General features: G+C 39.2%; 1 pseudogene; it reads right to left on the reverse strand.

The window, feature by feature from the left end:
• Positions 1–7,947: 7,947 nt before the first annotated feature.
• Positions 7,948–8,872, reverse strand: LOC104980662 (annotated as a pseudogene).
• Positions 8,873–12,652: the final 3,780 nt, after the last annotated feature.

Raw genomic sequence — 12,652 nt, forward strand, 5'->3', positions numbered from 1 at the left:
TCTTCTCTAAGGTGATCTGTGAGCACAGAAAAAAAAAAGGTTACATCGAGAACAATGTTTTCACACAGTATCTCCTCTCACAAGTGTGCTGTTTGGGCTGGAGATATCTGAGAGTAACCCAGCCTGGACTCATGGAATTGTCTTACCTACTCTCTCATGGAATTGTGTTACCATTATCCTGAAACTGAGTGACAGGGAATTTCACTTTTTGGTGTCTTTATAAACTAAGTAAGAAAGAGTATCAAAACTTAGCCTACAGAAGAAAGAAACCACTGCCCTGTGCAGACTTGACTGCTTGGGATAAAAAACAAACAGTGGATAAAGGAGAGGTTTGGACGAGGACTGACTCATTCTTCCCACATCTCAACATTTCTCCTTTCGCTTGGGGTCTCCCCTCACCATTAAGACTATGGGCAGAGACTCTAGCAATCAGGTGCTGGCCTTTAAAGCAGATTAGACTGGTGGGGTGAGAACAAAGGAAATTACTTCTTAACTAAAACTAAATGGCCAGAGTCTATGAGAGGTTAACTCTTCACCCCACATTACAGAGTAAAAGCTGTAACTGTAGATGAGTGAGACTTCCGTCCATGGAGAGGGAACTTACTGACTGATCTAACGCATGCTTTTAGGCCCCTAGTGTCTCTGAGTGTTCACTGATCCATGTCTTGAATAGACATTTTTCTAAGTTTTATTTGAGTCTCAAGGTACTAAATTGGAAATAAACTGTGATATCTTAGATCTTTGAACTTCAATTTCAAACAAGAAGGACATGAATAAATGGAATTCAGAAACTCACCTTCCTTTCTCCAGAAAACCCGAGGTCATTGGTTTTACCCTCTGGGCTTAGTAGGGCAATTTCAGGTTCTGAAGCTCTGGTTCCTTTGATTCTTAAGAGAATGCGGTTCACATATATTTTCTGATTTGACTTCAAAATCTTTTAGAAATATAGATCATAATTTCTGTTTATGACTTTCAGTCCACTCAAGCAGCAGAGAAAAATAAGCATTCTTATTATTATTTTTGCCACTTGGTAAGTCACAGATTTAATGTGAGGGTGATGCTATAATGTACTCAGTTATAAATGTGGCAGAAGTTTATTCAGTCTCTTCCCCAGGGAAACACTCTATGTATAATAGGGACCTGGGGGGATTGCATTTGCATCCTGTACCTTAATCTGTCCTTTGTCCCTTAGAGATTCAATAGTTTACTCAAGTTTTCCTTTCACTTAGGGATTGTCCATTCACCAAAGAAGAGCCAAATCTCCCATTTTCTGTTCATGTAGATTACAGAAATGAAGAGGAAGCCCTAGTCTCTTTTTTTCTACAAAAAACAGCTGATTCAAAAACAATTTATGTACCGAATATGTAGGATTCAGAAACTTGTTAAGAGAGTCTTTCACCTAGTTCATGGAAAAAGATATACCACATAAATAGAGACCAAAAAAAAGCAGGAGTAGCAATACTCATATAAGATAAAATAGACTGTAAAACAAAGGCTGTGAAAAGAGACAAAGAAGGACACTACATAATGATCAAAGATCAATCCAAGAAGAAGATATAAAAATTATAAATATATATGCACCCAACATAGGAGCACCGTAATATGTAAGACAAATGCTAACAAGTATGAAAGGGGAAATCAACAATAACACAATAATAGTGGGAGACTTTAATACCCCACTCACACCTATGTGTGATCAACTAAATAGAAAATTAACAAGGAAACACAAACTTTAAATGATACAATAGACCGGTTAGACCTAATTGATACCTATAGGACATTTCACCACAAAACAATGAATTTCATCTTTTCTCAAGCGCACACAGAAACTTCTCCAGGATAGATCACATCCTGGGCCATAAATCTAGCCTCAGTAAATTCAAAAAAAATTGAAATCATTCCAAGCATCTTTTCTGACCACAATGCAGTAAGATTAGATCTCAATTACAGGAGAAAAACTATTAAAAATTCCAATACATGGAGGCTGAAAGACACACTGCTGAATAACCAACAAATCACAGAAGAAATCAAAAAAGAAATCAAACTTTGCATAGAAACAAAGGAAAATGAAAACACAAAAACACAAAACCTGTGGGACACTGTAAAAGCAGTGCTAAGGGGAAGGTTCATAGCAATACAGGCATACCTCAAGAAATAAGAAAAAAGTCAAATAAATAACCTAACTCCACACCTAAAGTAACTAGAAAAGGAAGAAATGAAGAACCCCAGGGTTAGAAGAAGGAAAGAAATCTTAAAAATTAGGGAAGAAATAAATTCAAAAGAAACCATAGCAAAAAATCAACACAGCCAAAGCTGGTTCTTTGAGAGGATAAATAAAATTGAAAAACCACTAGCCAGACTCATCCAGAAATGAGTCCTAGCAAATCAGTGCTGGTGCTGTGCTTACTCACTCAGTCTTGTCCAACTCTTTGTGACCCCATGGACTGTAACCTGCCAGGCTCCTCTGTCCATGGGGATTCTACAGGCAAGAATACTGGAGTGGGTTGCCATGCCCTTCTCCAGGGGATTTTCCCAACCCAGGGATCGAACCCATGTGCCCCTCATTGCAGATGGATTCTTTATTATCTGAGAAACCAAGGAATCCCAAGAATACTGGAGTGGGTGGCTCATGCCTTCTCCAGGGGATCTTCTTGACCTAAATAGAACAAGGGTCCCCTGCATTGTAGGTAGATTCTTTACCACCTGGGCTACCAGGGAAGCCCAATTAACTGGCCTATCAATGACTCACTTATAGGAAAAATGTTCCCTCTGAGATTTTCTAATCCATCAATTCTCTACACAGTCTAGAAATTAACTCTTATTAAAGAGTAAAGGAACAATGGGTCTTCAGGTAAAAGCTTTCTTATAATTTAAATGGTTCTGAAATAACAATTTTCTTCTGTATCAGAACTTGAACAGTGCAAAAAACTCAGGTTCTTGAGCACCCTCACCGTTTTTGGTTTCCACACCGAGGTAGAGTTTATAGTGAGACTGAATCTCAGCCTGTTATATCTACCTCTATGTGGCCTTTTTCTCACCTTACAAGGTGAAGAAAGTGCTCAGCAAGTTTTCAGATCTTTTTCAGAGGTGATTGTTTCATATACAGCTGTAGAATCACTGCATTCATGGAGGGAGGTGAGCTCAGGATCTTCCTATGTTCCCATCTTGAACCACGTTCCCTAAAACTGGGCTTCGCTGATAGCTCAGTTGGTAAAGAATCCGCCTGCAATGCAGGAGACCCCGGTTCAATTCCTGGGTCAGCAAGATCTGCTGGAGAAGCAATAAGCTACCCATTCCAGTATTCTTGGGCTTCCCTTGTGGCTCAGCTGGTAAAGAATCCACCTGCAATGCAGGAGACCTGGGTTCGATCCCTGGGTTGGGAAGAACCCCTGGTGAAGAGAAAGGCTACCCACTCCAGCATTTTGGCCTGGAGAATTCCATAGACTGTATAGTCCCTGGGGTTGCAATGAGTCAGACATGACTGATTAGTTTTCACTTTCACTAAATGTATACAGTCAATTTTTTCTCAATAAAACTGCAAAAGTATGAAAAAGTTACTAAATAAGATATTTTATTTTTTTAATTTTATTTTATTTTTAAACTTTACATAGTTGTATTAGTTTTGCCAAATATCAAAATGAATCCACCACAGGTATACATGTGTTCCCTTATTTTTAAATGACAGAAAATGTATGGCCATCGGACTTCTACCACTTTACTACTGGTGGCCCAGTAGTAAAGATTCCACCTGCCAATGCAGGGGACATGGGTGCAATTCCTGATACAGGAAGATTCCACATGTGCTGGTACAACTAAGTCCATTCACCACAACTACTGAGCCCTTGGGCCACAACTGAAGCCCATGCTCTAGAGTCCAAGTGAGGCAATTCCTGAGTTTGCGAGCCACAACTTGAGAGTAACCCCCACAGGTCACAACTAGAGATAGCCCAGATACATGTTTGGAAAAACTTAAGTATGGGATTCTGTCTCTTCAACTGTAAATTTAATGAAATTTAAACAGAGGTCAAGTGCTCTTAATTTTTAAAATTTAGTGTCACATTGATCTGGGCTGTTCTGACAACACTTTGAAGGCTTAGTACAATAAAAGGTAAAAATATCTTAATTTTTATATTGGTTTCATGATGAAGTGATAATATTTTGGCTCTATTGAGTTACAGGAATCACTATTGTAATTAACGTCACATCTTTCTCTTTTATCTTTTTAATTCGGCTAGCAGAAAATTTGAAATCACATGTAAAAGAACTTGAAGTATATTTAAATTGGATATTGCTATAACCACTCTTTTTTTTTTTTTTAATTTCCTTCCCATTTAGGTCACTACAGAGAATTGAATAGAGGTTTTTGTGCTATACAAGAGGTTCTCCTTAGTTATCTATATTATACATAGTACTGTTTATATGTCAGTCCCAATGAACTAATTCATCCCACCTCCTCTTCTTATTTTTTTTGTTGTTGTTCAGTTTCCCAGCCTTGTCTGATACTTTGTGACCCCATGGACTATAGCATGCCAGGCTTCCCTGTCCTTCACTATCTCCCAGAGTTTGCTCAAACTCATGTCCATTGAGTCAATGATGCCATCCAACCATCTCATCCTCTGTCATCCCCTTGTCATCATGTCCTAAAATCTTTCCCAGTATCAGTGTCTTTTCCAATGACCTCATTCTTTGCATCAGGTGGCCAAAGTATTGGAGTTTCAGCTTCAGCATCAGTCCTTCCAATGAGTATTCAGGGTTAATTTCCTTTAGGATTGAGTAGTTTCATGTCCTTTTTGTCCAAGGGACTCTCTGCAACCCCATGAACTATAGCCCACCAGGCTCCTATGTCCATGGGGATTCTCTAGGCAAGAATATTGGAGTGGGTAGCCACTCCCTTCTCCAGGGGATCTTCCTGACCCAAGGATCGAACCCAGGTCTTCCATGTTATAAGATGATTCCTTACCTATCTGAGCCACCAAGGAAGCTTCTTCCCTTCTTAGTACCCATAAGTTTGTTCTCTACATCTGTGACTTTATTTCTTCTTTACCATTTTAACTAAAGGTAGTTAATCTCTGCCATTTTTCAGGATGTAATTTAAGAACTTTCTGGTCTGTGATTCAGAGAACCATTTTTGATAAAACTAGAAAACCAGACCTTCCAGCTCTGTTTAGTACATAAGTATAGTCACATTCCATAGTTTACCTGATGGACTCTCAGTTGTGAAAATTTCAACAATTTCCCTTGTTACTTTTTTGCTCCATTCACATACGTTAAGAAAGCAAAACTAACTAAGAATAACTATGCTGTGCAAGCAAAATACCCTGACCCTCTTTTGAAGGAAGTTCAAATAGACAGACGTTGTACTTATTTCTAACTAAACTGTGTTCAAATTGCTCAACTCTCTGCTAAGTTATCTCTTTAGAAATGTCACCACTCTTTATTATAACAAATACTATTTAAACTATTTTATTAATTTTTTCCAATCAGTCAAAGACAAATTACTTTCAAGGAAACATTTTCTGTAAATGAAGCACATTTCATTTGCATTTTGATGTTCATGAAAGATTAGTAACTGGTTTTCAGCCACTCTTGTGACCACCTCAAATTATGATAGAACATATAATTTAGTGGACACACCTCTGTGATGTCCACAGATTTCTAAATAACACTGATATTATTTATACCTGTTTATATATACTTTTTTTTCAGCAAAGAAAACAAGTTTTTAAAAATGAAGAGTAAGTAAAAGAAAGGGAAAAAAGCAAAAAGCTGCAGCCAAGATCAACTATTTCACATAATTAGAACTTGTAAAGTTAAAATAAATTGTGTTAATATTGGAATCAGGGGAGGGGATGAGTGGTCTTTTTAAACTAAGACAGGATTTAACAATCACAACATCCAAAAAACTAAAAGACAAACCAGTTATGCTGAATTTTAAAATAACTGAATAGTGAGTGGAGACTAGGAATGTGGCAAATGGTGAATATCATCAAAGGTATCTTAGAAAATATTTAAATTATCACTTGATACATTGAGTTGAGGGTTTTTAGAGTTTCCTTTTTTAACCTTTTTTCCCCAAAATGATAATAATTCAGGATCCTTTCCAGAAGTCATGGTCACAACTTGGTTCATTCATCCAATATTTTTTTTTTAATTTCTTTAATTTCTCATTGCCATACCAACTGCAGTTCAAGGTTTTCATACCTAAATATCCAAATGGAAATAGCATATGGGAGCCAACAAGAAGGTGTTATTTAGTAATTTCCAAGTCCTCCAGTCCTGTGAGTTTAGTTTATTTTTTCTTTTACTTCAAGTAAATTATGCTTTTATCATCCAAATAAATTATGTGACCACCACAATATATCTAGGGCCTTCCAGAATGGAGAAAGCAATAGGTAAGGGGTTCCATTATCTACCATTCTTTGTTCTAAATTCCTTTTTCTTAAATTGAGTTCCAGTTATCCCTAGCTATTTTATCTCCTGGGGCTTCCCAGGTGGCTCAGTGGTAAAGAATCTGCCTGTCAATGCAGGAGATAAAGGTTCCATCCCCAGGTTGGAAGATCCTCTGAAGAAGGAAGTGGCTACCCACTCCAGTATTCTTGCCTGGAAAATCCCATGGACAGAGGTGCCTGGCAGGCTAGAGTCCATCAGCTCGAAGAGTTGAATGTGACTTAAGCTACTGAAAAACAATTTTATCTCCTGAAGAGCTGTCCTTTCTCTACCTGCTTCCCCAAACATGACTATAACTTTTCCATCTTAATTTCCAAACACCACCAATGTATGGACACTGTACATTATAATTTTATCAAGGCTTTATGGACTCTGGAATGTATTTATGATGCTCAATGGGATATAAATTCAGATTGAAACTGTATCATGACCACTCCCAAGGGGAACCTCTTATTTACTGCCCATGTGTCTCTCTGAGTCCTGACATATTGCATGATTTAGGCTCCTTTTTCCCACATGTGCTGTTCCTGAATTACAGATAGTTGCAAACTTTCTAAATTCAAGTCTTTAATTTTGTTTTTTTTTTCAGAAAAAGTAACTTCCTTGTTTGAACCAATCTGCTCCCCAATATATTAACCCCAAAGTTTTCCTAAGTCCCAAGAAAAAGAACAATCAAGCTATTTTTCGACAAAATAATTTTAAAAAGTAATAGCCACACTGAGGGAAATTCATTTATCATCTTGGGACAAGACAGAGTCACCTTTGAAATTAGCAGTGTTTTCTCATATTCCCCCATAACTGAAATAAAAGTAATAGAAGAAAGTAACAGCAAAATAGATTACAAAGTAGCAAACTTGAAATCAGGTTTTCTTTGTAAAGTTAGGTGACTTAAGTAAATCTAACCACTCTAAACTTAACTTTTGCATGCATACAATAAATGTAGTTTGATGACCTGTTATGTCTATGCTTGACTGTACAAAGGTTAAAAAAAAAAAAAACTCTTTGCCCTATCCTTGATAGTCATCATAGAACTTTTAAACTCTGGCATTCTTGAAAAGAGCATGAAAAGAGTAGAAATATTTAATTCATGCTTTTAATAGCAAGTGGCCGATAAAAACACCCTCAGTGATACAATGTCACTCTATTGTTGTAGAATGCCATTATTTGAAGACCATGCATAATGTTCCAAAGGAAAAAGAAAAAAGAGTTCAAAAGTGACAACGAAATAAAAAGATGGAGATAATGTTATGATTTAATTAATGCTATTACTAAACAGGAAAAAAAAAAAAGGTAGAGAAGATATTTTGGTAATAGTGAGGAAAAAAAAAAAAAGACCCACTCCAAAAAGACTAGAAATTACTTATGAAAAAAGACTCAAGTTTCTTTTATCAGGTTGAGGAAAAAAATAGGATTAAAAGGCTGCCGTAAATAATATATGATTTCAGCAAGAATCTCCTTGTCATATAACCAACTGCACAGACAGATACTCTTTGTTCATCACTATCTCATACTCAGGGTATTTTTCAGAGCAAGTATAATGTCTTTGTTCCTCAAGCTATAAATTAAGGGGTACAGCAAGGGAACGGTGTTGGTATACAAGACAGAAGAGATTTTTCCCTCATCCTTGGACCCAGAAGAAAATGGTTTGAGATACACAAATGAACCTGATCCAAAGAACAAGGAAACAGCAATTCTGTGGGAATTGCAGGTGCTGAGGGTTTTGGGTTTTCCTTACATGGACTTGATATGGAGGATGCTAGAGAAGATAAGACCATAAGAGATAAAGATGGTGAGACTGAGCACAATGATATTGATGCCCACTGCAATGAAAAGTACTAGCTCATTGACATGGGTACTTGTGCAGAAGAGCTGGAGAAAAGGGAGCATGTCACAGAAAAAAAATGGCTGATGATGTTTGCATCACAGAAAGTCAGTGTCAACATAGAGTGTGAGCCATGGCACCTGAAAATGCCATCAAGTAGGAACCAAGGACAAGGCTGGAATACACTTTAGGAACATGGCAGTGTTATGCAAAAGCGGGTTACAGATGGCCCCTGTAACCGATCATAGGCCATTGATGTCAGCACATAGATTTCAGAAAGAGCAAAAAAACACAAAAAGTTAAGTTGGGTCATGAACCCCATGGAAGAAATAATGTTATTCTGATATGAAGGTAACCAGCATTTTTGGTGTAAACACAGAAGAATAACTGAGATCTATGAAGAACAAGTTAAAGAGGAAAAAGCACATGGAGGTGTGCAGATGTGAATTGATCCCAATTAAAGTTGCCACACCCAAGCTTCCCAACACAGTGACTGTTTTATGTTACTAGGAACAGGAAGAACAAGGGGAGTTGGAGATCTGGTTGGTCTGTTAATCCCAACAGAAGGAATTCAGTCACAAATGAACCATTTCCAGAAGCCATTCTTCTCTAAGAGAATCTGTGGACAGAGGAGAAAGAATTACACAGAGAAAAATTCAACTTTCCCACAACATCTGTTCTCCAAAGAATGCTGCATGCACTGGCAAGATCTGAGACCCGACCAATGTGGACCATTGCCTATTTTATCATTATCATGAAACTGAGTGACATGGGCATTCCCTTGTTAGTCTTTATAAGCTGTATGAGCAAAAAGTATCAAGACAGCCTACAGCATGAAGCACTTTGCTTCCTTATGCAAACATGACTGCTGTAAAAACCACAGGATTGTGGAGAAGTTTGGACAAAGACATAGTCACCCTTCTATCCCTCATCAATTCTTCCTTCACATGACCCTTCTCTTTACAGTAAAATTGGAGACAGCAACCCCACTAACCTGGTACTGACCAACACAGATTTGACTTGGTGGAGGGGGAATCAAGAGGATTTTCTAAACCAAAACTAAGGGACCAGAATCTAGGAGGGATTAAGTTACTGCTCCATGTCACAAAGTAAAAACCATAAATATGGAAGAGTGAGATGTCTTTGATGCAACTGATTGAGATAACACATTCTCTGAGTGAAATAATGTCTTTAAACTTTCCTGGCACCCTTCCTTTAATGTATCCTTCTGCCAGTTTCGCTGAATCCCAGGACTACAAAAATGAAAAAGAAAGTCATCTATCTTAGCTCCCTGAACACTCATCACAAAAGGAGGGCATTAATATAAGTGGAATTCAGAAACACACCTTATTAGGCCATCAAACCATGCAATTGCCTTATCTGAGTTCTTACCCCATGTCTTACAAGAGCAACTTCAGGCTCTGAGGCCTTCTTTCCTTTGTTTCTAAGAGGATGCAGCCTACACTTAATGTCTGATATGCCCCATAAATCTTTCAGAACTACAGCTCATAATTTTTGAGCAAATTGAGTTTTAATTATTATTATCTTTGCCACTTGGTAAGCCACAGAAGATTTCATGTGAGTGTAATGATGTCATACAATCAGTTATCCCAGGGTAGAAGCTTGCTCAGACACCAGGAAAACATTCTAGGTATAATAAGGACCTGAGGGGATTTTATTTACAAATATGACCATTATGTGTTTTTCATCACTTAAGGATTCAAATGTTTACTCAAGTTTTCCCTTCACTATAGGTATTATTGTCTTCCCTGGCAGTCCATTGCTTAAGACTTTGAGCTTCCAAAGCAGGTGGCCGAGTTCAATCCCTGCTTGGGGAACTAAGATCCCACATGCCACGTGGTGCAGACAAAATACATTTTGGGCTTCCCTGGTGGCTCAGCTGGTAAAGAATTTGCCTGCAGTGCGAGAGACCTGGGTTCAATCCGAGTTGGGAAGATTCCCTGGAGAAGGGAATGGCTACCCATTTCAGTATTCTGCCCTGGAGAATTCCATGGACTGTATACTTCATGAGTTGAAAAGAGTCAGACACAACTGAGTGACTTTCACTTTCATAGAGATTATACATTCCCCAAGGAAAAGCTGAAAATAAATTCCTGTTACCTATCCAGCAAGATGATAGAAAAGGAAGCCCTAGAACTATCTACCCACCATGAACACACTGATTCAGAAACATTTAAAGTACAGATTTCCTTTGTAAGAAATCCAGAGTCATTAAAAAGGTCCAGCTCCTAGTAATGTATGAAACCAGTTATACAGAAACTGTTAAGGAAATTCAGGAAATCCTCTTTTCATAGGACTTATTCTTCCAAAGAACCTTCAGTTTGGGACCAACTCCCCAGCTCTAGCTTCTCCCTGGGGAAGGAAAGGTATGCACTATGTGGCCAATGCCCCAACTTTTCTTCAGGCTGCGCAGGAGACTGGCTTCAAGACAGCCTGTGTGTCAGAAAGCACAGGGGACCCAGGATAAAGAATTAGTGGCTATCCTGGGTGAGAGAGAACCACCCAGGGCTGGAAGCCACCATAGCTCCCCCTCACCAGATCAGCTGAGAACAAAGTACTGAAAACCCCTCTCTCACAGCTTTCCCTGGAGAGGAAGGAAGTGCACCATACATCTCAGGACACAGCATATCTGGGGGCTGCATGTGGACTTGGCTTCGGTCTTGCTTGTTTAGACCACTGAGGGGACCACGCACACTTGGAATACCTGGAAGCCCACCAAGAACAAAGAGAGAAGGCTGAACTAACAGAAAGGTTGAGCAGTCCACACTGGCCAGGCTTATTAGTGCTTTCTCCAGCACAAGGCCAGCCCATGAAAATTAGGACAGGTGAGTGTTTTGTGCAACATGCAGACACCAAAGCAGAGTCAATGAAGATGAAAAATAGTTGAAATATTTTCCAAAAGAGTTTAAGATAAAGTACTCCAAACTGACTTTAATGGAATGGATATGTAAATTACCTGACACAGAATTCAAAAAAGTATCACACTTACTGTAATCAGAGAATAATACATAAACAAAGTGAGAATTTCACAAAGATACAGAAAACTTAAAAATACTAAGCAGAAATCATGGAGCTGAAGAATAGAACAGAGAGAACATAGAATGTCACTCAGTCATGTCTGACTCTTTGTGACCCCACTGACTGCAGTCTGCTAGGCTCCTCTGTCCGTGGAATTCTCCAGGCAAGAATACTGGAACAGGTTGCTCCTTCTCCAGGGTATCTTACCAATCTAGGGATTGAACCCGCACACTGCAGGAGAATTCTTTACCATCTGAGCCAACAGGGAAGCCTAAAGAACACATAAGTATGTGTTTATTTACACACATACACATATTTAGTAGGGCTTCCCTAGTGGATCAGTGGTAAAGAATCCACCTGTGAGACATGGGTTCAATCCCTGGGTCAGGAAGATACACTGGAGAAGAAACTGGCAACCCATTCCAGCATTCTTTCCTGGGAAATCCCATGGACAGAGGGTCTGCTGGTCTAGAGTCCATGGGGTCACAGAAGAGTCAGAAAAAAACCTAGCGAATAAACAACATTTAGTAGGAAAAAACAGTATCATTTTTACCTATATAGCAGGGTACCCTTTGGAGAAGGCAATGGCACCCCACTCCAGCACTCTTGCCTGGAAAATCCATGGACGGAGGAGCCTGATAGGCCGCAGTCCATGGGTTCGCGAAGAGTCGGACATGACTGAGCGACTTGACTTTCACGTTTCACTTTGATGCATTGGAGAAGGAAATGGCAACCCACTCCACTGTTCTTGCCTGGAGAATCCTAGGGACGGGGGACCTTGGGGGGCTCCCGTCTATGGGGTCACACAGAGTCAGACATGATTGAAGCGACTCAGCAGCAGCAGCAGGGTACCCTTAGTAGTAAAAGAAAATACCAGACTCTCTGAAATTTGTCAAACTGCACAGAATAAGAAATGGTCACAATTCAAAACCCAGAACAATGACCTGTGCTACCACAAATATGGGATATTTTTTGCAAGGCAACTCTAAAGGGAGACATATTGAAAAGATTAAAAGACATTGTATGATTCCATTTTGGCTGCTACAATAAAATCTGGGGCTTCTCTGGTGGCTCAGATGTTAAAGTATCTGCCTACAGTGTAGGAAACCCAGGTTCAATCCCTGGGTTGGAAAGATCCCCTGGAGAAGGGAATGGCAATCCACTCCAGCATTCTTGCCTGGAGAATTCCATGGGAATTCAGGACAGAGAAGCCTGGTGGGTTACAGCCCAAAGGGTGGCAAAGAGTCAGACATGACTGAAAACTAACACACACATGCACACACACACACACACACACACACACACACACACACAGTAAAATCTACAGATTGGGGGGCTTCATAG

Source organism: Bison bison, unplaced genomic scaffold, assembly GCF_000754665.1.
Source record: "Bison bison bison isolate TAMUID 2011002044 unplaced genomic scaffold, Bison_UMD1.0 scf7180017864506, whole genome shotgun sequence".
NCBI classification, from domain to species: Eukaryota; Metazoa; Chordata; class Mammalia; order Artiodactyla; family Bovidae; genus Bison; species Bison bison.